Consider the following 27,238-nt stretch of genomic DNA (forward strand, 5'->3'; position numbering starts at 1 on the left):
AACATGTAATAATTAGGTTATAATTGTTTTAAAAGTGTATTCTTTTCATTTGTTTTAGAAACAAGCACAATATGAAAAACAATTAGAGCAGTTAAACAAGGATAATATGGCTTCACTAAATAAGAAGGAACTCACACTTAAAGATGTGGAACGTAAATTCTCCAAAATGAAAACTGCTTATGAAGAGGTTACAACCGAATTAGAAGAATATAAGGAAGCCTTTGCAGTAGCATTGAAGGCTAACAATTCCATGTCAAAAAAATTAATGAAGTCAAAACATACACTTATAGAAAATGAATTAAATTCATTAATTTGTTTTGAAAGCATAATTTTTAGTGAGATGGCTTCAGGATATTAGTAGGAAGTGAATGCTAATTTGACAATGTAATTTTGGAAAATAATGTTAGTAAATAATCTTACCTTTAAAATGTTAGTCAAGGATAGTTTCTGTCTCTCCTCTCTTTTTTTTATTTTTTTTTGCTTTTGTATGGCTTTTTTCCCCTGAAAAGTCTCATGTAGTTAACTTAATCTGTTAGTTTTTTTCACTAAGTATTTTTGAAGCTATATAATTAATAAAGTGATCTTGTTATAAAATTACTTGTCAAAATTTCCCTAAATAGAAATATTAATGAGTTTAATTTTTTTTTTTTTTTTTTTTTTTTTTTTTTTTTTTTGAGACGGAGTCTCGCTCTGTCGCCCAGGCTGGAGTGCAGTAGCGCAATCTCGGCTCACTGCAAGCTCCGCCTCCCGGGTTCACGCCATTCTCCTGCCTCAGCCTCTCCGAGTAGCTGGGACTACAGGCGCCCGCCACCACGCCCGGCTAATTTTTTGTATTTTTAGTAGAGACGGGGTTTCACCGTGGTCTCGATCTCCTGACCTCGTGATCCGCCCGCCTCGGCCTCCCAAAGTGCTGGGATTACAAGCGTGAGCCACCGCGCCCGGCTTTTTTTTTTTTTTTTTTGAGACAGAGTCTCGCTCTGTCGCCCGGGCTGGAGTGCAGTGGCGCAATCTCGGCTCACTGCAAGCTCCGCCTCCCGGGTTCACGCCATTCTCCTGCCTCAGCCTCCGAGTAGCTGGGACTACAGGCGCCCGCCACTGCGCCCGGCTAATTTTTTGTATTTTTTTTAGTAGAGACGGGGTTTCACCGTGGTCTCGATCTCCTGACCTCGTGATCCGCCCGCCTCGGCCTCCCAAAGTGCTGGGATTACAAGCGTGAGCCACCGCGCCCGGCTTTTTTTTTTTTTTTTTTGAGACAGAGTCTCGCTCTGTCGCCCGGGCTGGAGTGCAGTGGCGCAATCTCGGCTCACTGCAAGCTCCGCCTCCCGGGTTCACGCCATTCTCCTGCCTCAGCCTCCGAGTAGCTGGGACTACAGGCCCCCGCCACCGCGCCCGGCTAATTTTTTGTATTTTTTTTAGTAGAGACGGTGTTTCACCGTGGTCTCGATCTCCTGACCTCGTGATCCGCCCGCCTCGGCCTCCCAAAGTGCTGGGATTACAAGCGTGAGCCACCGCGCCCGGCCTAATGAGTTTAATTTATTTTTCAGTGGATCACAACCTAAACCCAAAGTGTCAAGTGGTACTGCTACTCTGGGCACAATCTTTTTTGATTGGGATCTTTAGTATTATCACTAGAGGATGCCTCAAGAAAGACTATTTGTGTAACATTTTCAAGATGTTACAGAAAGGCATCCTTGAGAAATAGGGAATAATTATCACAGGAATTTCAAGAAGCGTAATTCACAAAGTGGTTAAAAAATAACACCTTGTTCAGCCTGAAGGGGTGTGTGGAAGGCAGAAAGAACAAGCCCCACCTCCAGTGCCTTGGTCACAGTGCTGGGGGCTAATTGCCTTCAGAGACGCTTTAGTTCTTTTTGGTCACCAACCAGACAATCTAGTTCTCCCCTAGGAGTTGTTGCTCTGAATTATTCCTCAGTGCCAAATGTTTAATCGTTCCTAGATAATGGGTGAAATGTACAAGGGTGAAACCTAAAACTGGTTTACTAAACACAAGTATTCCTAGATTTTTTTCATTCATTTTAGTTTTCTTAACCTACATTAAGGAGTACAACATGATGTTTTGATATAATTACTTCTAGTGAAGTGGTTCTTGTAATCAAGGCAAATCAACATATTCATTTTCCCATGTTGTTACCCTTTAAATACAAGTATTTCTAATGGAATCTTCAGAATCTTACAATTAGAGCCATTTTAGAAGGCAGCAAGTTTTACCTTTTGAGCCAGACATCACTGATAGCCATTTCTCTTCCCTGTCTACTTTGTTTGAACTGCTTGTTCAGTAGAAATCACCTTAGAAACACAGGTACTTCTTTAGAACGATTTTAAAATTATAATTCCTTACAACATGTGTGCTCTCACACACCTTCGGTGTGAAAACACTGTTTATTGGGTAACTTGGTTTACTCTCAGGGCAAGTTTTTAAAAACTGCAAGTCATTAAGAATCATTTAAGGAAAAATGAAACACTAAGCATTTGTCTTTGCTCTCTTTACAGATCAAATAAGAAAATAACAATGATCAGCACCAAGCTCCTTATGCAGAAAGAGCGGGTGAAATATTTTCTCAGCACTCTTCCTACGAGGCCAGACCCAGAGTCACCTTGTGTTGAAAATCTTAATAGTACAGGACTCAACAGAAAATATATTCCCCAAATGCCTGTAAGAATTCCTACTTCAGACCCACAGACTTCAAATAACTGCAAGAACTACTTGACTGAGGTTAGTTATGTGACCGTTTCTGTTTTGGGTTTCATTTCTCTAATATAATTCTTGTTTTTAATTTGGTGAAATACTGAGTTGTTCTGTTGACTTATGCATGTTAAGTAAAGATCATAATTAGCTGTGTTAACACAGAAAGGAAATGGGAACTTTACATTTTTTAATTCCCTGGAGCTCTTATTTTCAAGAGATACCCATTTACTAATTGTATTCAATAAATGTGGCTAAACTGACATGTTTAAAATATCTTTAAAAGCTGCATTTAAGTTAGGTTTTAGAAATTGCATGTTATTGCCTGATAACTGACAACATACTTTGAGATGCTTTGGCTTTCTCTCTAATTGATTGTAGTTTAGCTTTGGTTCACACCACATTTTTTTTTTTTTTTTTTTTTTTGAGGCAGTGTCTCACTCTGTCACCCAGGCTGGAGTGTCGTGGCACCATCTCAGCTCACTGCAACCTCCACCTCCTGGGTTCAAGCGATTCTCCTGCCTCAGCCTCCTGAGTAGCTGAGACTACAGGCACCCGCCATTACACCCAGCTAATGTTTGTATTTTTAGTACAGACAGGGTTTCACCACATTGGCTGGGCTGTTCTCGAACTCCTGACCTTGTGATCTGCCTGCCTCAGCCTCCCAAAGTGCTGGGATTACAGGCATGAGCCACCGTGCCCAGCTCACGTCACTTTTAAAGTTTCTTTGCACCAGCCAGGCGCGGTGGCTCATGCCTGTAATCCCAGCACTTTGGGAGGCCAAGGCAGGTGTGTCACAAGGTCAGGAGTTCAAGATCAGCCTGGCCAAGATGGTGAAACCCCGTCTCTACTAAAAGTACAAAAAAAAATTAGCCAGGTGTGGTGGCGGGCACCTGTAATCCCAGCTACTAGGGAGCCTGAGGCAGAGAATTGCTTGAACCCGGGAGGCGGAGGTTGCAGTGAGCAGAGTTTGTGCCACTGCACTCCAGCCTGGGTGACAGGGCAAGACTCCGTCTTGAAAATAAAAAATTTTTTAAAAAGTTTATTTGCACCATCTCAACTCTTCTCACCCATAATCACAACTGAATGATTGGCATCCAAACACTTTACCCCGCATATGGATGTTTATTATATAGTAGAATCTAAAATAATTGCATTTTATGAATTACACAAAACACTAAAATGTTCATTTCATTTTTATGTTAAAAGCTTTGTGCTTGGCCAGGCACGGTGGCTCACACTTGTAATCCCAACATTTTGGGAGGCCGAGGCAGGTGGATCACCTGAGGTCAGGAGTTTGAGACCAGCCTGGCCAACATGATGAAACCCATCTCTACTAAAAATACAAAAATTAGCAAGGCATGTTGGCAGGCATGTGTAATCTCAGATACTTGGAAGGCTGAGGCAAGAGAGTCACTTGAACCCAGGAGACAGAGGTTGCAGTGAGCCAAGATCATACCACTGCACTATAGCCTAGGTGATGGAGATTCCATCTCAAAAAAAAAAAAAAAAAAGGTTTGTGCTTCTCTTTCATAAGAGTACATCCTCTGACTATAAAAATCCTGATAGAAAACCTAGGAAATACTCTTCTAGACATCATACTTGTCAATTAATTTATGGCTAAGTCCTCAAAAGCAATTGCAAGAGTAACAAAAATTGACAAATATGATCTAATTAAGCTAAAGAGCTTCTGCACGGCATGAGAAACTATCATGGATTTAACAGACAGCCTAAAGAATGGAAGAAAATATTCACAAATTATGGATACAGCAAATGCCTATTATCCAGAATCCATAAGAGACCTAAACAAATCAACAAGCAAAAATAAATAACACCAGTAAAAATGGGCAAGGGACATGAACAGACACTTCTCAAAATAACACATGTAAGTGGCCCACAAACATATCAAAAAATGCTTACCATTGCTAATCATTAGAAAAATGCGAGACAAAACGTCAGTGAGATACCATTTCATACAAGTCAGAACGACTTTTGTTAAAAAATTAAAAAAAAAAAACGATATTGGGGAGGCTGTGGAGAAAAGGGAACACATGCCGTATGTGGCAATGTAAATTAGTTCAGCTACTAGGGAGAGCAGTTTGGAAATTAAGAACTAAGAATGATTGTTGGATGCAGCAACCCATTACTATACTAGGGGTATACCGAAAGGACAATAAATCATTGTAACAAAAAGATGCGTGCACATGTATTTTGATTGCAGCACTATTCACAATAGCAAAGACATGGAGTCAATCCAGGTGTACCCAAGGTAGACTGAAAATCCAAGGTAGATTGGAAAATTCCATATATACCATGGAATACTATGCAGCCATAAAAAGAACAAAATCATATCCTTTGCAGCAACATGGATACAGCTGGAATCCACTCTCCTAAGCAAACTAACACAGAAACAGAAACCAAATATCTCATGTTTTCATTCATGTGGGAGCTACACATTGGGTGCACATTGTCATAAACATGGGAATAACAGACACTGGGAAATAAGAACGGGGAGGGACAGAGTGGGCCAGGGTTGAAAAACTACTTATTGGGTCCTATGCTCACTACGTTTGTGATGGGTTCAATTGTACTCCAAACCTTGGCATCCCTCAATATACCTTTGGAAGAAACCTACACAGGTACCACCTTAATTTAGAATGCAAACTCGAAAAAAAAACAAGAAAAATTTACTATAAAAAAAGTTTACTATAAGTAGAGAATATAAATTTCATTTTAGGATAAAATTTGTTGAAGTAAAAAATGGATTAAACTTTTATAAAGGGCAGAGTTTTGCTAAGAATTTCAAAGCAATGCATTCATTGCAAAAGATGACTTTAATTATTTAATTTCTTTTCTTTTTTTTGAGTCAGGGTCTCACTCTGTCACCAGGCTGGAGTGCAGTGGTGCAATCTTGGCTCACTGCAACCTCCACCTCCTGACTTCAAGCAATTCTCCTGCCTTAGCCTCCCTGGGACAGGTGCGTGTCACCACACCCAGCTAATTTTTATATTTTTAGTAGAGATAGGGTTTCCCCATGTTGACCAGGAAAGTCTCAATCTCCTGACCTCATGATCTGCCTGCCTTGGCCTCCCCAAGTGCTGGGATTATAGGCATGAGTCACCACGCCTGGCCATTGTTTAACCTTTGTACTAATAAAACACTACCTTTCTAAAATCGTGCATATGCAATAGACCACTATTAACTGTATTTTTGTCAGACTGCTCTAAACAGCATTACACAGATACATCCTCTGTTATCTAAACTTAAGTAGAAATTTTACTTTATTTATGTGATTATTTTTCTATTTAAGCAAACTTCGTTATGTCTAATCACTAAAAATACTAAAGGCCACATTTTGTAAGTGATATATTATTTTCATGATAATGTTCCTTGTTTAACTAAAACATTATTAATTATTTTTACTTATTTTAGATGCAGCCGGACTGTGTAGAACAAATAATTAGAGAAACAAAGAGAAGTATGTGGCCAAAATTTATTAATTAAATTTAGGTTTATTTTAGAAATAAAGTGTAAATAGCAAATGGCATTCCTTTTCATTGTTGGGTTAGTAGGTACTACGTCAAGTATTTTTTTTCTTACACACATCTAATGAAAGATGTGAAAACAAAAACTTTCACAGAGAAGACTTTGCTTATGCACCATAAATTCATCACGTTCCATAGCTTAAAAAATTCCCAAGAAGTCTATGCATCTCTTTTTCACTGGCTCTACAATTTCTTCATTTTTGCCATCCTCATGGAACTGTCAGCCAGCATACTGAAACGATTCTAAGAAAACAAAGGCATCATCAAGTTCTCAGGGTTTTGGTAGAGACTGAAGGCCAACAGACTTCAGACTCATTCAGAAATCCTTAGCTGAGCAATAACCCTTCATAAGCAATCACCTGAAGTGACATTTTAAATCTCCTGTCATCTACTGTGTCATTGGCTTACATCTGTTCTCAGGAAAAGTTCCAAATTTTTCACCATGAAATAAAAACATCCATGTCAATGTGATTCTTGTCAAGTTACTCAGCCTTGTCTCTCACCACTTACCCCACTCTGCCCTTTGCTCCAGCGCCAAACTGGATGGAGTGGAACTCCTCAGGGCTCTTCCTCACCTCAGGCGCTTTGCCTTCCTCTCGTCTCTCTATCTGGCAAGCTTTTCCTTGTCCTTCAGGTATCAACCTATGTATCTCCTCCACCACAAAGCCAATGATATTGACACAAAAGTGGGATCATGTCCCTTCTGTGTGTTCTAGTAGTGCCCTGCTGTATACCTGTCATGGTATCTGTGACTCTATATGGACTTTGCCTGCCCGTCTGTTTTTTTAGGTTATAGCCTATGACTATTGGGAGGTGGACCATACCATTTTCATCTTGTAATTCCAGTGCTGGTTCTAGTACCTTAGCACGTGGCTGTTGCTTACATGAATGAATAATGAAAAAGCTCTGATATTTAAACACAATTAGAATTAATGCCATGTGTAAATTATCAATAGTAATTTTGTATTGTAAATGTATATACAAATTTCTCATTCTTATTAACTCTGATAAAGTTCTCAACTCTTTAGTTTTTAAACTCACACTTAATTAACTGAAGAGTTTTAGGTAAAGAACATAAATTTTTTTTCTTTCCAGCTGTTGCTGTGTTGGACACTAGTTCCCATCTACTTTCTTCTCTAGAATCCACTGGTAAGCCACATCTAATGAAGAGAATATTTAACCATAAAGTCTTAAGGAAAAATCGTATGATTTAAAAGATTATAAAACTTTATTACTGGGCTATTTACACAGCATTTTAATCGTTTCTCATAAAATATATAACATTACAATATTTACTGAAGTAGGATATTTTTGTATCATATGTATGATGATAATTTATAGGGTATTTTAAATGATGTTTTTTAGCCTCCTTAAGTTTTAAGTGGATCTTGCAAATGAAAACCAGTATTATTGAGTTTGACATACTCAAATTGCCCAAATGTCAGCTGTTTAAACAGCCAAACAACCAAGTCATCGTTGATACTTTAGTAAAGGTCATTGAAGGCTTCTTTGCATTTTACAGTTTTTATGACTTAGGAGAGTTAAGGAGTACTCCCAGGTTTGTCCATGCTAATGTTATGATTTTCTTTTTGTAGTTCAGCCGTATTTTGTATGGAGATACTTTGAGGCTCTGTAAATATCTGGTTACTCCTCAGAACCCACTAGATTTAGCATTTCATGGATGACTTGTGTTTGAACAATTATTACTATGATGGTTGCCAGATGATTATTTTCTTATTCTCTTCTTTGTTCTACATGGAGAAATAAAACCAATAAATAAGGGAAAAGGGAAAGCTCATGATTCTGGTGGTCCAGTTCCCCAAGATTAGGCCAGTGGTAGACATTTCAAGCTGACTTTATGTCTTTTTGATTTGTCCCTGTTACTCTGGCAGGACTTTTTTACTTTCTGGCACAAGATGTTCTAAGCTAATCTTGTGTTTTCTCTGCCCGAGCCCTGGAACGGGTAATTTTTCTTAGAAGCAGAGGTGGAGCCACTGAGGAAGCACAGGCAAGCCCTCCCCAGCATGCGCTCACTAGTGTCCAACAGAAGAACTGCTGCCGCATCCACTGAGGTACCAAGAAACCAGCAAAGGGCCTTCTGGCTCTCTGGGGACCATCCTCATGTGGTCCCCTGGCTCAGCCTCAAAGGTTGTGGATTAGTCTTCCTGTAGCCTCTGTGCTGTGTCTTTAGATTGGGGCTCTGTGGGAAGGGCCCTTGGAGACCCAGCAGCACAGAGTGTCTCATCTGCTAAATGTCCCTCCCTTCCTCACACTCTGACACTCAGGAATAGGGTAGATGGCGTGTCCAGGCAGTGCCAGGCCACCTCACTGTCTCCTTTGAGATGGGCCCAGAGGACCTTTGGGGGTGAGTGTGGAACTGGGCACCTGGAGCCTGAGGCCAACTGTCTCTCCCTGTGTCTTGGAGGAAAGCCTGTGTCCCAAAGAGACCCCCTGGGCCTGTCCTCTGGGCACACAAGCAGGAGGGAGGGTCTGTGAACTGAAGGGGTCATTGTAATAAATCTTTGAGCACCGCTGCTCAGGGGCCTGGTCAGTGGACCATGGTCAGAGATGACCTGGTCATCAGGACCTGGCCAGTTGGGACCTGATCAGCAGGGGCCTGGTTAATGGTGGCCTCCTCAGTAAAGGCCTCATCAGTGGGAACCTGGCGACCTACTCATTGGAAGACCGGTCAGTCGGGGGACCTGGTCATTGGTGGCCTTATTAGTGGGGCCTGATCAGTTGGAACATAAATAGTGAAAAACTGGTTGATGGGGCCTATACAGTATACTAGGGGCCTGGTCAGAGGGGGCTTGGTCAGCTAGGGACTGATCCATGGAGAATTGTTCAGTGGGAGGTCGAGTGAGTGGCAACCTGGTAAATTGTGGTCTTGTCAGTGGGAACCTGGGCAGTGGGGACCAGATCAGTGAGAAATTGGCCAGTGGGGTCTGGCCCATGAGGCCTATTAAGTGCGGGCCTGGTTAGGAAGACATGGTCAGTGGGGACTTGGTCAGTGGGACCTGGTCACTGGAGGAGTGGTCATTAGGGGCCTCTTCAGTGGGAACCTGGTCAGGGGCAGCTGGTCAGTAGGAACCTGGCCAGGTGGCCACTATATGACCTCAGGCAGAGGGTTTGTCTGTGGAGCCTCCTTGCCTCCATCTGTAGGGAAGGTGAGTCAGGGCACCCTGGAGGGTGGTTGGAAAGAGAAGGTGAGAAGATGTGTTGAATCCAGCACTGCTTGGCAGACCTACAACTTTACACATGACCTGCGTTCCACCTAGAGAAGGTGCCAACCCTCTCTGCTCTACCCGGTGCCCCTCCTCTGTCTGCATCCTCAGGACCACCATGGGTGGGGAGGGCAGAGATTGGGGAGCACCTGTAGAGGCTCTAATGCTGGCCACGGGCCCTTGTGGTGACAGTGATGAGGACCTGGGTGCATTCGTGAGTGGAGAAGCTAGGCCTGGCCAGAGAAGCAAGACAAACACACACATATGTGCGCGCACACACACAGGCACACACACATGCACAAACACATTGCATGCACACATGTCAGTTCAAGGGATAGAGGACACTGACTCTGGGCCCTGTTGACCCAAGCAGGCTCCCATTGTGGTGGGTTGTGTCACCCACAATGTCACTGTTGCTGAGCCCCCATCGCCTCTGTGTTGTGGAGCAGTTAGAGACACACAGCAGTGTCTGTGAGTGGCTCTGCGTGAAGGACCATTTTCTAGCTGAGAGGCACATCTCAACACAGCTGCCTGATTAGACTCAGGTGAGTGGGACCTGCTCTCTTCTCTTCCTCCTAGCTTGGGGACAGTCGCTATCAGGTGGGTGGTTTTGGCCTCTGGGCAGCTACTGAGGGTAATCCCTGAACACTCACCGGGTGCCTGTTCTGTGCTGACAGTCATCTCATTCATTTTCGCAGCAATTCCATTCTGCATCTTTTCTGATCACCCGTGACCACCCAGGACAAGCCCATCAGGACCATGTCACCAGGCCCAGTCCGGCTCCATGATAACCAAGATGCAGGTCCAGAGACAACCGCCCTGCATGGTGCCTGCATCTGACCCCCCTTGGTGGGTAGTGATGAGCACAACATGGAAGAAGCCAGGGCAGCATGCGGCCAGCTGCCCTGCAGCCCCAGATGTCTCCTTGGCCTTGGGAAATCATTCTTAAAGAGGAAGCTGGTCACTTTGAGGTCCCTGGAGGGAAGGGTGAACGTGCATCCCAACAGCCCTGGCAGCCAGCAGCATGCCATACATCTTCTCACCCAACCTGTGTGACAGAGCCCCCCTCCTGGGGCACAAGTCCCATACCTAAAGGGTCCTGTCCCAGTCGGGCCTCATCCTGGGCCCTGGGAGGGGAGGGGCACCATGGGCCCCCCTGCAGCAGCCAGGATTACCACCCAGGGGACTCGGCCTTCTGTGGCCCTGGCCAGACTTAGAATTTGGCCCAAGATAAGACAAGCTCACTCGGAGCAGCTTGTCAGTACCCGTGGCCTGTGCATGCCAAGCAAGGCCAAGCTGGCTCAAAGAGCAACCAGCCACCTCTGCAAGGGTGTGCCAGGAGCCAGTGGACCAGCCACCAACCTCACCTACTCAAGGAAACAGGGATGGCCAGGTTCCCACAGCCTGAGTGACCACCACCTGATGGCTGATGGAGTGGAGCCCTGAGGAAAAGCAGATGGCACTGGGGCCCTACCTCCAGGGCAGAATAACTGATTTATCCTGACTAGCAGCGAGTGAGGTTGGTGGCTGGTCCACCTGCTCCTGGCACACCCTTGCAGAGGTGGCTGGTTGCTCTTTGAGCCAGCTTGGCCTTGCCTGGCATGCACAGGCCTCAGTGCAACAACTGTGCTGCAAATGGAGCCACATAGAGGAAATGAGCAGCAGGCTCAGGAGCAGGGTGTGCGCTGCCTTTGGGGCTCCAGTCCATGCATCAGGGCTCCTACAGCACTGTGGGCTTCTCGGGTGCCAAGAGGCAGACCACAGGCCATCTTGAGGAGGACTCTATGTTCAAGTGCAGAAAGGGCCCAATCTGGTAGATGAACCACACAGCCAGCTTCTGGGTGCAGGCATAGTGCCACATCTTCCGTCACTTCCTGATGTTCCCCACCAGTGCTGAAAAGACAGCCTGGAGACAGGGCAAGAGGAAGGCTGAGAAGGATGAGGTGGTGAGTTCCAGCTTCTTCCTGACCCTGAGCCCACCCCTAGAGTGGCCCTCAACCTTTAGGAGTGGGAGAGCAAAACTGATGGCTTTGAGTGCTTCACCAAGAAGATGGACAACAGGGCACTCAGCTCAACTTCACAGCCAATGAGTTGACATGCAAGTTGATCATAGTCACAGGCTTTAAGAAAGAGCATCAGAAGGCAGCCAGTTCTTCTTCCACCTCAGCCAGGCCTTGGAGCTGGAACAGGCCATCACTTCACCAGAGATGCCTTCAACACCATCAGTGAGCTCTTTGCCAATGAGCCCAGCCAGGAACTGGACCCAGTCATGGCCCTCTTAGTACTATCTCAGGGACACCAGACCAACATCCCGGACATCATCCACATACACAAGGAAGCTCTTACCAAAGTCATGGAGAGTAGGCAACATGTGACAGAAGGGAAGACAGAGGTGCAGAGGCTGATAACGTCAGAATCACAGGAACAGGATTTTTTGGGACACTTTGGCTGAAATTCACCACTTCCATCCAATTCAAGTGAGAGACATGAACTCACAGATGCAGGATTTCTTGCAACAAGAGATACTGTTTTTTCAAAAAGTCACCCAGGATTTGATAGTGTTGAATGACTAGATATTCCACTGTGGACTGTTTCCAGTTCAGGGATACTTTCTATAGCAGAATAATAACACTGGCAAAGAGCTAGTGCCAGCTATTGGTGGTAGGACAAGGATGATTTTGTTCTTAATTGAAACTCAGCTGAATGTAGAATTGTGTAGGAAACAGTTAGTATGGTGATAGAATAGAAAGAGTAGCAAACATGAAGTAAACCATGCTATGAATTCCTACGCTACCATTGTAACTTTTGAAAGAATGATACCACTTATTTTATTGCTTTTTGAAGGATGAATATTTTAGTATATATGCTGTAGACCTCAAACCCTGTGAAGAGTCTCAAAGAAGCTGGCTGGATAAAGCCTGCTGTGGATGTCTTTATATTCCAAGATTGGTGATGCAATTCGAGTATGTGTCCCCACGAGATCTCATGTTGAATTATATTTCCTAATGTTGAAGGTGGATCCTGGTATAAGGTGATTGAATCCGGAAGGCAAATTTCTCATGAATGGTTTAGCACCATCCTCTTGCTACTGTCCTTACAATCATGAGTGACTTCTCATGAGATCTGGTCATTGAAAACTCTATGTCACCTCCCTACTCTGCATGTTTTCCTCTTGCCATGTGAGACAACTCTTTCTTCACCTTGCATGAAGATTGAAAGATTTCTGAGGCCTCCCAGAAACAGAAGCCACTATGCTTCCTGTCTACCCTGCAGAACCATGAGCTAATTAAACCTCTTTTTCAAAATGAATCATACAGAAAATGGCAAATGAGGACTGCAGCATTGCTATAAAGATACCTGAAAATGTGGAAGCAGCTTTGGAACTAGGTAATGGACAGAGGTTGGAAGAGTTTGTAGGGCTCAAAAGAAGACAGATAGATGAGAAAATGTTTGGACCATCTTAGAGACTGGTTAAATGGTTGTGACAAAAGTCCTGACAGAAACATGGACAGTGAAGGCCAGGCTGAGGAGGCCTCAGATAGAAATAAGAAGCTTTCTGGGAAATGTCTTCCTTTTGGATATGGAAAGTTTACACAATGCCTGTACCATCATTGTACCTTAGAAGTAGTGAACTTGCTTTTTATTTCAGAGGCTCATAGGAAAAAAAGACTGTAGCCTTGACTCAGATGAGACTTTGGACTTTGTAACTTTGAGTTAATGCTGAAATGAGTTAAGACTCATGCTGGCAAGGCATGATTGTATTTTGCAATGTGAGAAGGACATGACGTTCGTGGGGTCAGGGACAGAATAATAGGGTTTGTCTCTGTGTCCCTATCAAAACTCATGGGGAGCTATACTCCCTAACATTAGAGGCAGGGCCTAGGTGGAAAAAAATTTAGTCATAAAATGGTGCGGGAAGATCCTTCACGAATGATAAAGCACCATCCCCGTGATGCTGTCCTCCTGATAGTGAGTTCTCATGAGATCTGGTTGTTTAACAGTCTGTGGAACCTCTTTCCTCACTCTGTCTTCCTCCTACTCCTGCCATAGGAGACAGCTCATTGTCCTTGGCCTTCTGGTTTAATTAGGAGGCTCCCTGACTCCTCCCAGAAACAAAAGACACTATGCTTCCTTCACAGCCTGCAGAATCCCAAGTCAATGAAACCTCTTTTATTTACAATAATACAGAAAATTAGAACTGCAGAGAGGAGCTGTGAAATGTCTTCAAGGCCTTTTTCCATTTGTCTTGGCTATCAGCACAGGGCTTCTTTGTATGCAAATTTCTGAAATCTTGAATTTTCCCCCCTTAAATTGGGTTTTGTGTTATTACTACATAGCCAACCTGCTATAGAGATACCTGAAAAAGTAGAAGCAGATTCCAAGTGGGTAGCAAACAAAGATTGGGAGGGTTTGGAGGGATTAGAGAATGAAAGAAGGATGAGGGCCTGGTGGGAGTGATTTAATCATGGATGGGAGGTGGGTGGGGTGGAAGGAAAAAGAGATGGGTAGGATGGGGAGGAGTAGGTTGGCTGTAGGGTGCTGGAAGGGTGGGGTGTAGTGGGAGTGGGGAGTCACCTGCTACAGAGGCACAGCCTCATGGACAACCTCTACTAGGGCAGTGCACCTGTGGCTTTGCAGGTTTTGGCCCCCACGGCTGCTCTCATGGACTGGGCTAGTGTTGAGTGCCTGTCGCTTTTCCACAGTGAGGGTGCAAGCTGTTGGTGGGTCTATGAATCTGGCTCTGCCTCTGCAGCAGGCTTCTGCCTGGAAACGGTGGGAGGTGGAAGTGGGTGTGGGGGGGCGGATCCTTCACCAGTGGTTAAGCACCATCTTCTTGATGCTGACCTTGTGATACGGAGTTCTGATGAGATCTGGTTGTATAACAGGGTGTGGGACCTCTTTCCTTTCTCAGTCTTGCTTCTACTTCTGCCATATGAAGCATCTCCTTGCCCCTTGGACTTCTGGTATGATTGGGAGGCTTCCTGAGTCCTCCTAGAAGCAGAAGCCAGTATGCTTCCTTTACAGGCTGCAGAACCATGAGCCAATTACACCTCTTTTCTTTATGATTATACACAAAATTAGTGCTGTGAAGTGGAGCTATGAAACGCCTTCAAAGCCTTTTCCCCATTGTCTTGGCAACAAACACTCAGCTTCTTTTCATGCAAATATCTGAAGCCTTCGTGAATTTTCCCCCTGAAAATGGACTTTTCTTCTTTTACTACATTACCAGGCTGTGATAAAGATATCTTGAGAATGTAGAAGCAGGTTCAGAAGTCGGTAAAAGACAGAGGTTGGGAGAGTTGGGAACGCTTAGAAGACAGCAAGATGAGGAAAAGTTTGGACCACTGGAAAGAATTGTTAAATACTTGTGATCAGAAGTCTGACAGCAAGATGGACAGCAAAGGCCAGACTTACAATGTCTCAGATGAAAATGAGGAATTTCCTGTGAACAGGAGCCACAGTTACATTTGATTGGCCTTAACAAAGAACGTGGCTGCACGGCGACCCTGCCCTGGAGATCTGTGAAACTATGAGCTTGGGGGTGATAATTTAGGATGTATCTGATGGAATGAACATGTAGGCAGCATAGCTCCAGAGGTGTCCTGTCCGCGTCGAACAGCCTGTGTTCTTATGTGCAACCTAAGAAATGACCTCAAGTTGCAACTTCTATTTAAATGAGAAGCAGAGCTCAAAAATTTAAAAAATTTGCAGCCTGGCCAAATGGTCAAAAAGAAAAGCTGATTTTCAGGAGGAAAATTAGGGAACATTTAGAGTATTTGCATAAATACTAAAATACTAAAAAATACTAAAAAGAGCCCAGTGCAAGTAGCCGAGTCAATGGGGAAAAGGCCTTGAAGGCATTTCAGAGACCTTTGCAGCAACACTTGCTGTCACAGGCCCTGGGGCCTAGAAGAGAAAAATGGTTCCTGGGCCAGCTCCATGGCCTCACTGCTGTGTGCATCCTCAGGACACTGCTGCCTGCATCCCTGCAGCTCCAGCTCCAGCCATGGCTGAAAGATGCACAGGTACAGCTTGGGTCACTGCTTCAGAGGTGGCTCCAAGCCTTGGTGGTTTCCACATAGTGTTAAGCCAGCAAGTGCACAGAGCAAGAGACTAGACGCTTGGGAGTCTGCGTCTAGACTCCAGAGGATGTACAGAAAAGCCTGGGTGTCCAGGCAGAAGCCTTTCCAAGAGGCAGAGCCTCATGGAAACCTTTACTAAGGCAGCAGCAAAGAATGGACGTATTGGATTGAAGCCCTCACACAGGGAGGCACCATCCTCCAAACCCCAGATTCATAGACCCACCAACAGCTTACCCCCTCTGTGTGGAAAAGCTACAGGCACTCAACACCAGCCCTGTCCATGAGGGCAGCAGCAGGGACTGATCGCTGCAAACCCACAGGTGCATATCTGCCCAAAGACTTGGGAACCCAGCCCTCACACCCCTGTGCCGTGGATGTGGGACAAGGATTCCAAAAGGATGATTTTGGAGCTGTAGGACTGAATGACTGGCCTGCTGCATTTTGGACGTTCATGTATCCTGTGAGTCCCTTCAGTGTTTATTTTTCTTTCAGGCAATTTTTCTTCTATTGGCTGGGAATGCTTACCCATTGCCTGTATAATCATTGTACCTTGGAAGTAGTTAACTTGCTTTATAATTCAGAGGCTCATGGGCAGAAGGGACTGTATCCTTGTCTCAGATAAAACTTTGGGCTTTGGACATTTGCTGGAATGAGTTAAGATTTGGGGGACTGTAGGGAAGGCATCATTGTATTTTGCAATGTGAGAAAGACATGAGATTTGCGTGGACAGGGATAGAATAATATGACTTGGCTCTGTGTCCCACTGATGTGGAATTGTAATGGGAAATGTTAAAGGTGGGGGCTGGTGGAAGGTGATTTAATCATGGTGGAGAGTGGAAGTTGGAAGGTGGGGGTGGTGGGGAGAATTGGGGGGAATTATGGTGGGGTTGGGGGTGAAAGGCAGGGGTGGGGGCAGATCCTTCACAAATGGTTAAACACCATCTCCTTAATGCTGTCCTTCTGATAGTTCTCTTCATAATTTTGCAGCTGTGAGATTGAATACTGGTCTGCTGGGTTTTGGATGTGCAATGAGCCTGTGGTCCCATTTGTGTTATTTTTCTGGGAAATTTCTTCCCTTTGGATTAAGAAAGCTTACCCAATGCCTGTACCATCATTGTACCTTGAAAGACAAGAACTCCGTTTTAACTTCAGGGACTCATAGGCAGAAGATACTGTAGCCTTGTCTTGGATGAGACTTTGAACTTTTTATAGTTGAGTTAATGCTGGAATGAGTTAAGGCTTTTGGAAACTTTTGAAAAAGCATGATTGTATTTTACCCTGTGAGAAGGACATGAGATTCGGAAGGGTCAAGGTCGGAATAATATGGTTTGGCTGTGTTTCGCTAGAAAAACTCATGTGGAATTGTAATCCCAAATTCTGGTGGTGAAACCTGGTGGGAAGTGATTTAATCATGGATGGGAGGTGGGTGGAGGTGTAAGGAGAAAGGGGTGGGGAGGGTGGGGAGGAGTAGCCTGGTTGTAGGGTGATGGGAGGGTGGTGAGTAGTAGGAAGGGGGAGTAACCTGCTGCAGAGGCAGAGGCTCATGGGAAACTACTAGAGCAGTGCACCTGTGGCTTTGCAGGCTTTAGCCCTCATGGCTGCTTTCATGGGCTGGGCTGGTGTTGAGTGCCTGTAGCTTTTCCATACTGAGGGTGCAGGCTGTTGGTGGGTCTATGAATCTGGGGTATCGAGGATGGTGGCCTGCTGCGTGGGGCTTCAAGCCCATATGTTCCTTCTGTACTACCCTAGTAGAGGTTTTCCAAGAGGCTCTGCCTCTGCATCAGGCTTCTGCCTGGAAACAGTTGGGGGTGGAGGTGATTGGGGTGGTGGATCCTTCACGAATGGTTAAGCACCTTCTTCTTGATGCTGACCTTGTGACACTGAGTTCTCATGAGATCTGGTTGTATAACAGGGTGTGATATCTCTTTCCTCTCTCTGTCTTCCTCCTACTCCTGTCATATGAAACATTTTATTGCTGCTTGTCCTTCTGGTATGATGGGGAGGCTTCCTCAGTCCTCCCAGAAGCAGAAGTTACTACGCTTTCTTTACAGCCTACAAAACCATGAGCCAACTAAACCCCTTTTGTTATGATCATATAGAAAATTAGTACTGCGAAGTGAAGCTATGAAATGCCTTCAGTGACTTTTCCCCATCGTATTTTCTATTAACACTGGTCTTCTTTTTAATGCAAATATCTGAAGTCTTCTTGAAGTTTGCCCCTGAAAATGGCCTTTTTTTCCCCCTTCTACATTGCCAGGCTGTGACAAAGATAGCTGAAAATGTAAAAGCAGGTTCAGAAGTGGCTAACAGCCAGAGGTTGGAGAGTTGGAGGACTTGGAAGAAGACAGGAAGATGAGGGAAAGTTTGGACCATTGTAGAGACTTGTTAAATAGTTGTGATTAAAATGCTGACAGAAAGAGGGACAGTGAAGGCCCTCATTGTTGCACTGGACACTTTTCAAGGTCTGTTGATCTCCGATTTCCCTGTCTCTGATGAGACAACGCTGGTTCTTGAGGGTGGCTTGCTGCTGCTGGCTGCGTAGCTCAGCATTCTGCTGTGTTCTGAGTAGAACGGGTGCCTGTGGTTGCAGGGAAACCCACAGACTGGGGCTTGAAACTGCTGTTGGTGCTGACTTACCTTTGAGGCATGGCGCACATGGCAAAGTGACATTTTCTCCTCCAGTATCTGTCCAACTGCTGTCATGAGCCGCTGAGCTTCAGCACTGCTGCTGTACATGCATGATCGGTTTTTTACTGTTTTTTGGCTCTTGGGAGTGACTGGTGCTGGCTTGCTTTTTTTATCTGAAAAAACCCTCTGAAAAAATTGCTTGATGTTTTCTCCAAAGTGGCTTATTGAAGGAGGCTGTTTCTTTGATGGCAGTAGCTGGACGCCTTCATTCTGATGGGTGTCTTCTGTTTTCCTGCCTGGGATAAATTGAGGAGTCCTCAATTCTTGAAACATTTCTTCATGTTTTTCTAAGTTGGGCTTCCTAGAGTTCTCACTCTTGTGAGTAGGGGGAAACATCGGCCTTTGGCTCTTGCATGAGCCTTGACAGTTTGGGTTCCTGGGCCCCTTGTGCCCCAGGTTGCTCCTTCTGGCTGCCATGAGGTCATGTAGCTCCTGGGAAGCCCGCATGTTCCCAGTAGGCATGCTCTGGAGATGGCCCTGGGGCACTTGAGAAGCCAAATTCTCTGAAGCATGGGGCAGAACAGATGCTTGCCCATCTGGAAGGAGCACAACAGTGGCAGAAACTTGAGGCTGGATCTCTGACGTCATGGCCATTCCACGCTCAAATTCACTAACAACCTCCTCCCTAAGACACGGCTTTCTTGGATCTTGGGAGACAGACATTCTAGGGAGTAGAGAGCTTTTGCTGGTCCCTGGAGCCACGCACATCCTCACTTGTGGCTTGGAGGTTTGCCATCACACAGGTTGCCAAGGGGACTCTGGGTTGCGGCACTGCCTCCCTGGTCTCTCCAGCCCTTGAAGATTGGGCTCCTAAGCTCCTGCTCTGCTGGGTGCTGCCTGTGAGGCTGTATGTGAGGGGCTTAGATGGCCACCTGCCCTCCTGTCCAGCTGGAGAAGACTTCAAGGGCCCATGACCATTCCAAGATGGGATCCCTCGCGGGGGCCTCTGGAACTGCTTACATGCAGGTGAGGAGGCCTGAAGACTCTCTGGCATGTGAACAGATGCTTTGCTCAGCACCTGCTTTCTCAGACTTGCCATTGGTGGCTCTCTAAGGAACATGGCCACCTCAACTTTTGAGCCAGCCCCAGATTCACAGGTGGCTGAGGAGGGACCAGCAAGCTGTGTATTGCACAAGGATGAAACCAGTTTAAAGCACTGAATGGGCTTGAGGACCCTGACAGTTAGACCCCACCTGTGTTTGGCCCAAAACCTCACAATATGGGCTCCCAGCACCTGCTGAGTGCACGGCTCAAGGAAGGAAAGCACCTGGGCTATGTTCACACTGGCTTTCCCACTTTCGGGGCTGCTAGATTGCTGGATTTCACGTGGGTGTTGGACACAGGAAGAGCCTGGTTGACAACAAGCCAGGATCGATGCACACTCACGGGGATCAAGCCCTCATTGGTCTGGCCCAACTTCCTACCCATGTGGGCTTTCAGGATGTTTTCTATATGATTCCTCTCTGTGAGTCTTAGTAAATCACTTCCCGAGTCACTCCTCAAGGGCTTCCTCAAGTTCCTTTCTGACTCCTCAGAGGTCGCCCCCAGAACCTTCCCTGGGAAGCTTTCCATGCCCCTGGATAGATTTTGCGGGGTCTCACCCAGAATTTGCCCCAGATGTGGGCATGGGTCACTCTCTAGCTGGAACTTCACCTTCTGTGCCTCCTTGCTGCTTTCACCTGTGGACATGGAGGACTGCCAGGACCTGGGTTTGCCCTTGGCCTGACTTGTCCCTGGCGATTTGTCCTGAAGCTGCATAAGATCCAGAGACTCTTGGATCTTGCCCTGGTGTTGAATGAACCACTTTTCAGTATGTTGCTCCGGAGTTCAGGACTGACTGGAAAGTTCTCAGGCAGGATGGATGTCAAGCTTTCCTGGGGAAGGTTAGGAGTGGAGACACTAAAGACGTCCTGAGAATTTTGGACCCTAGAGAGTAAAGCCAACCCACCTTCTAGTTGTTTCCTCAACAAAGGCCATTCAGGGTGCTGAGTTTCAGGGAGGGAGAGAGCTTGCACTTTATTCTGTGATGCAGGGCAAGCTACTCCAGTGTTAATTGGGGATGGAAAAGCAGGAGATAGGACTAAGAGGATTGAAGATGGGTCTGAGCCATAGGCATGGGCTAGAATTGGGGTGTGGATGAAATAAAGGGTTGGGACTCGGGCCCCAGATGGGACAGGGGCTGGGCCTGGAAAAGCAGTGGGGACATTGTAGTCTCTCTTTGAATTGGGCAGACATTGGACATTTCATTGATGTAAGGATGTAAGACTGGTCAGTGACCCAGGCATTAGCCACCAGGGATTTGCTATGCAGAGAGGGGAGGCCCCAGAAAAGCTGGCTATAATTCTTCTGAAAACTTCCCTGCAAGAGCCTAGGATCTGAGAGCTTCTGAGGACTGGGCAGCTATTTCCAGTTCTCTCCCATGTTCCAGAAGGGTTTTAGGGTTGTGGTGTCCTGCTCAGCATCCAATGATTTAACCAAATTCCCCAAAGAATTCAAGTGCTTTTGTGGGCTGTTTTGGAAATCATCCATCATTTTCTTTTTCCTCTCAAATGTTGATTTCTGTGACTTGTATTCCCACGACATTCTGGCCATCAGAGCTGAGCAAAAAGGGTCTACCAGATTCCATCTGACAGGTCTCTGGTGGGTGGCGGGAAAGATGATCTTGCTGGACTGATGAATTGAAGACTCACCAGGTTCTGGTAGTCTCCTGCCACCAGGAGAAGGCAGAAACTTGACTGAGCCACCAAGGCCTGGGATGGCTGGGACAGAAGCCGCCAAATCCTCACGTGGAGACAAGCTTTGAGGGACGGTGCCCAGTGGAAGTGCCACTGAGTCACAGTGAGATGGAGTCATCAGAGTGGAGTCCCACAGGGGAGGAGCAGCGAAGCCTTTTGGAGGAGGCGGAGAGCAGGCCAGAGGATCAGGGGTGTGTGGTGGGTGAGGGAAAAGTGCAGGTGACTCGGGTGAGGAGTATTCTAGGAGAAGGGAAGGTTCTGGTGGCTGGGAGGCACTTAGGAAACTGAGTTGGTCATTGGGCCTGGTGATGTGGTGGAGGCCAGATCCTGAGGATGCTTGGTTTGAGGATCTGGGGAAGCTAACGGGGAGAGCATGGGAGCAGCATCTTCCATAGGCTCATGAGAGGACCGGGAGGCTCCATCAGGTGCTCTTTTGCCCACCTCACCTGGGGGGTCTGGACCAGAGAGCTGACCAAAGTCACCTTTGTCAAGGTGTGGCCCCAGGAGGGTGCAGGAGACAGGAGGCACAAGCTGCAGCCAGGAGCAGGTGGGTTTGGAGGGCACAGTGGGCGCTCGGGCCACTCTCGTTGTCGCTTGGCCTTCTGGTATGGTTAGGAGGGCCCTGATCAGTGTGGGCCTCGTCAGTGGACCTAGTCAGTTGGGACTTGGTCAGTGAGGCCTATTTATTGGGGGCATGGTCAGCGGGGGGCTGCTTAGAGAGGGTCTCATTAGGGGGATCTAGTAGTGGGCATCTTGGTGAGTGGGGACCTAGTGGCAGCCACTTGTTTGGTGTCTGGTCAGTGTAAAACTAGGCTGCAGGACTTTGTCAGTGGAGACCTGGTCAGCTGGGGCTTAGTGGTGGCCTTGTCAGCATGGGGTGGGTCAGTGGTGACCAGGTCAAGGGGTGCTATTCAGTGGAGGCCTGGTCACATGGGACCTTGTCAGCAGGGCCTGGTGGCTATGTCCTCATCAGTGACGCCCTTGTCAGTGGGGCCCTGATCAGGGCAGCCTGGTCAGTGGAACCTAATCAGTGGGGGCCTGTTCAGAGAGAGTGCGGTCAGTGGTGGCTTTTGTAGCACTGGTCTATGGGGTGACCTGGTCAGTGGGGATCTGAGCAGTGGGTGCCTATTCAGTGGGGCCTACTCACTAGGGTCAGAGTTTGGGGCATCTGGTCACCTTGGGCCTGCTTAACAGGGGCCTGGTCAGGGCCGGGTGCGGTGGCTCATGCGTATAATGCCAGCACTTCGGGAGGCCGAGGCAGGCGGATCACGAGGTCAGGAGATCGAGACCATCCTGGCTAACACGGTGAAACCTTGTCTCTACTAAAAAAAAAAAAAATACAAAAAATTATCCGGGCGTTGTGGCGGGCGCCTGCAGTCCCAGCTACTTGGGAGGCCAAGGCAGGAGAATGGCGTGAACCCGAGAGGCGGAGCTTGCAGTGAGCCGAGATCGCTCCACTGCACTCCAGCCTGGGCGACAGAGCAAGACTCCATCTCAAAAAAAAAAAAAAAAACGGGCCTGGTCAGTGGCAGCCTGTTCCCTTGAGGCCTGGTCAGTGGGGCCTCATCTTTGGGGCCAGGCAATGGGGTCATGACTGGTGGAACCTGATCAATGAGGCCTTGTCAGTGAGGACCTGCTCAGTGAGGCCTTGTCAGTAAGGACTTGGTCAGTGAGGCCCCGGTCTGTAAGGACCTGGTCAGTGCGGGCCTTGTCATTGAGGACCTGGTCAGTGCGGGCCTTGTCAGTGAGGACCTGGTCAGTGCGGGCCTTGTCAGTGAGGACCTGGTCAGCGAGGCCTTGTCAGTGAGGACCTGGTCAGTGCGGGCCTTGTCAGTGAGGACCTGGTCAGTGCGGGCCTTGTCAGTGAGGACCTGGTCAGCGAGGCCTTGTCAGTGAGGACCTGGTCAGCGAGGCCTTGTCAGTGAGGACCTGGTCAGTGCGGGCCTTGTCAGTGAGGACCTGGTCAGTGAGGCCTTGTCAGTGAGGACCTGGTCAGTGCGGGCCTTGTCAGTGAGGACCTGGTCAGCGAGGCCTTGTCAGTGAGGACCTGGTCAGCGAGGCCTTGTCAGTGAGGACCTGGTCAGTGCGGGCCTTGTCAGTGAGGACCTGGTCAGTGGGGCCTTGTCAGTGAAGACCTGGTCAGTGGGGCCTTGTCAGTGAGGCCCTGGTCAGTGAGGCCCTGGTCTGTAAGGTCCTGGTGAGTAGAGTCCTGGTAATTGTGGGCCTGGCAGCAGGGCCTGGTTAGTGGGGCGTGGTCATGGGGTTCTAATCAGTGAGGGTGTGGTCAGGGAGGACCTGACGTGCGGGATCTGGTCAGCATGGACCTGGTGCGGGGGCTGCTGAGCACTGCTGGGAGATGTCAGGTACAATGCACATTATCGAAGGCCCTGTGGACAGCTCAGATGGGCCAGTGGTGCCCAAAGGCCCAGTCAAAAGTGAGTGTTTGGATGGACCTGGGAGATCTTGCTCAGAGATTTATTTTATTTTATTTTATTTTATTATTATTATAAAGTTTTAGGGTACACGTGCACAATGTGCAGGTTTGTTACATATGTATACATGTGCCATGCTGGTGTGCTGCACCCATCAACTCGTCACTTAGCATTAGGTATATCACCTAATGCTATCCCTCCCCCCACCCCACAACAGTCCCCAGTGTGTGATGTTCCCCGTCCTGTGTCCATGTGTTCTCATTGTTCAATTCCCACCTATGACTGAGAACATGCGGTGTTTGGTTTTTTGTCCTTGTGATAGTTTACTGAGAATGATGATTTCCAGTTTCATCCATGTCCCTACAAAGGACATGAACTCATCATTTTTTATGGCTGCATAGTATTCCATGGTGTATATGTGCCACATTTTCTTAATCCAGTCTATCGTTGTTGGACATTTGGGTTGGTTCCAAGTCTTTGCTATTGTGAATAGTGCCACAATAAACATACATGTGCATGTGTCTTTATAGCAGCATGATTTATAGTCCTTTGGGTATATACCCAGTAATGGGATGGCTGGGTCAAATAGTATTTCTAGTTCTAGATCCCTGAGGAGTCGCCACACTGACTTCCACAATGGTTGAACTAGTTTACAGTCCCACCAACAGTGTAAAAGTGTTCCTATTTCTCCACATCCTCTCCAGCACCTGTTGTTTCCTGACTTTTTAATGATGGCCATTCTAACTGGTGTGAGATGGTATCTCGTGGTTTTTATTTGCATTTCTCTGATGGCCAATGATGATGAGCATTTTTTCATGTGTCTTTTGGCTGCATAAATGTCTTCTTTTGAGAAGTGTCTGTTCATGTCCTTTGCCCACTTGTTGATGGGGTTGTTTGTTTTTTTTCTTGTAGATTTGTTTGAGTTCATTTTAGATTCTGGATATTAGCCCTTTGTCAGATAAGTAGGTTGCAAAAATTTTCTCCCATTTTGTAGGTTGCCTCTTCACTCTGATGGTAGTTTCTTTTGCTGTGCAGAAGCTCTTTAGTTTAATTAGATCTCATTTGTCAATTTTGACTTTTGTTGCCATTGCTTTTGGTGTTTTAGACATGAAGTCCTTGCCCATGCCTATGTCCTGAATGGTAATGCCTAAGTTTTCTTCTAGGGTTTTTATGGTTTTAGGTCTAACATGTAAGTCTTTAATCCATCTTGAATTAATTTTTGTATAAGATGTAAGGAAGGGATCCACTTTCAGGTTTCTACATATGGCTAGCCAGTTTTCCCAGCACCATTTATTAAATAGGGAATCCTTTCCCCATTTCTTGTTTTTGTCAGGTTTGTCAAAGATCAGATAGTTGTAGATATGCAGGATTATTTCTGAGGGCTCTGTTCTGTTCCATTGATCTATATCTCTGTTGTGGTACCAGTACCATGCTGTTTTGGTTACCGTAGGCTTGTAGTATAGTTTGAAGTCAGGTAGCGTGATGCCTCCAGCTTTGTTCTTTTGGCTTAGGATTGACTTAGCGATGCTGGCTCTTTTTTGGTTCCATATGAACTTTAAAGTAGTTTTTTCCAATTCTGTGAAGAAAGTCGTTGGTAGCTTGATGGGGATGGCATTGAATCTATAAATTACCTTGGGCAGTATGGCCATTTTCACGATATTGATTCTTCCAACCCATGAGCATGGAATGTTCTTCCATTTGTTTGTATCCTCTTTTTTTCCTTGAGCAGTGGTTTGTAGTTCTCCTTGAAGAGGTCCTTCACATCCCTTGTAAGTTGGATTCCTAGGTATTTTATTCTCTTTGAAGCAATTGTGAATGGGAGTTCACTCATGATTTGGCTCTCTGTTTGTCACTGGTGTATAAGAATGCTTGTGATTTTTGTACATTGATTTTGTATCCTGAGACTTTGCTGACGTTGCTTATCAGCTTAAGGAGATTTTGGGCTGAGACAATGGGGTTTTCTAGATATACAATCATGTCATCTGCAAACAGGGACAATTTGACTTCCTCTTTTCCTAAATGAATACCCTTTATTTCCTTCTCCTGCCTGATTTCCCTGGCCAGAACTTCCAACACTATGTTGAATAGGAGTGGTGAGAGAGGGCATCCCTGTCTTGTGCCAGTTTTCAAAGGGAATGCTTCCAGTTTTTGCCCATTCAGTATGATATTGGCTGTGGGTTTGTCATAGATAGCTCTTATTATTTTAAGATACGTCCCATCAATACCTAATTTATTGAGAGTTTTTAGCATGAAGGGTTGTTGAATTTTGTCAAAGGCCTTTTCTGCATCTATTGAGATAATCATGTGGTTTTTGTCTTTATATGCTGGATTACATTTATTGATTTTCGTATGTTGAACCAGCCTTGCATCCCAGGGATGAAGCCCACTTGATCATGGTGGATAAGCTTTTTGATGTGCTGCCAGATTCGGTTTGCCAGTATTTTATTGAGGATTTTTGCATCAATGTTCATCAAGGATATTGGTCTAAAATTCTCTTTTTTGGTTGTGTCTCTGCCCGGCTTTGGTATCAGGATGATGCTGGCCTCATAAAATGAGTTAGGGAGGATTCCCTCTTTTTCTATTGATTGGAATAGTTTCAGAAGGAATGGTGCCAGTTCCTCCTTGTACCTCTGGTAGAATTCGGCTGTGAATCCATCTGGTCCTGGACTCTTTTTGGTTGGTAAGCTATTGATTATTGCCACAATTTCAGAGCCTGTTATTGGTCTATTCAGAGATTCAACTTCTTCCTGGTTTAGTTTTGGGAGGGTATATGTGTCGAGGAATTTATCCATTTCTAGATTTTCTAGTTTATTTGCATAGAGGTGTTTGTAGTATTCTCTGATGGTAGTTTGTATTTCTATGGGATCAGTGGTGATATCCTCTTTATCATTTTTTATTACATCTATTTGATTCTTCTCTCTTTTCTTCTTTATTAGTCTTGCTAGCGGTCCATCAATTTTGTTGATCTTTTCAAAAAACCAGCTCCTGGATTCATTAATATTTTGAAGGGTTTTTTGTTTCTCTATTTCCTTCAGCTCTGCTCTGATTTTAGTTATTTCTTGCCTTCTGCTAGCTTTTGAATGTGTTTGCTCTTGCTTTTCTAGTTCTTTTAATTGTGATGTTAGGGTGTCAATTTTGGATCTTTTCTGCTTTCTCTTGTGGGCATTTAGTGCTATAAATTTCCCTCTACACACTGCTTTGAATGTGTCCCAGAGATTCTGGTATATTGTGTCTTTGTTCTCGTTGGTTTCAAAGAACATCTTTATTTCTGCCTTCATTTTATTATGTACCCAGTAGTCATTCAGGAGCGGGTTGTTCAGTTTCCATGTAGTTGAGCGGTTTTGAGTGAGTTTCCTAATCCTGAGTTCTAGTTTGATTGCACTGTGGTCTGAGAGACAATTTGTTATAATTTCTGTTCTTTTACATTTGCTGAGGAGAGCTTTACTTCCAACTATGTGGTCAATTTTGGAATAGGTGTGGTGTGGTACTGAAAAAAATGTATATTCTGTTGATTTGGGGTGGAGAGTTCTGTAGATGTCTATTAGGTCCACTTGGTGAAGAGCTGAGTCCAATTCCTGGGTATCCTTGTTAACTTTCTGTCTCGATCTGTCTAATGTTGACAGTGGGGCGTTAAAGTCTCCCATTATTATTGTATGGGAGTCTAAGTCTCTTTGTAGGTCACTCAGGACTTGCTTTATGAATCTGGGTGCTCCTGTGTTGGGTGCATATGTATTTAGGATAGTTAGCTCTTCTTGTTGAATTGATCCCTTTACCATTATGTAATGGCCTTCTTTGTCTCTTTTGATCTTTGTTGGTTTAAAGTCTGT

At 45.8% G+C, this 27,238-nt stretch overlaps 1 long non-coding RNA gene and 1 pseudogene across 1 annotated transcript; one reads left to right on the forward strand and one right to left on the reverse strand.

The window, feature by feature from the left end:
• Window positions 1–6,145: 6,145 nt before the first annotated feature.
• Window positions 6,146–27,238, reverse strand: part of LOC134736190 (leishmanolysin-like peptidase) — a 45,438-nt pseudogene continuing 24,345 nt past the window's right edge.
• On the forward strand, window positions 9,612–13,784 carry LOC129479174 (uncharacterized). Its single transcript, XR_010120017.1, has 2 exons — window positions 9,612–10,018; window positions 10,172–13,784. It is a non-coding gene; the product is annotated as an uncharacterized lncRNA (long non-coding RNA).

This window comes from Symphalangus syndactylus, chromosome 3 (assembly GCF_028878055.3).
Source record: "Symphalangus syndactylus isolate Jambi chromosome 3, NHGRI_mSymSyn1-v2.1_pri, whole genome shotgun sequence".
Classification (NCBI taxonomy): Eukaryota; Metazoa; Chordata; class Mammalia; order Primates; family Hylobatidae; genus Symphalangus; species Symphalangus syndactylus.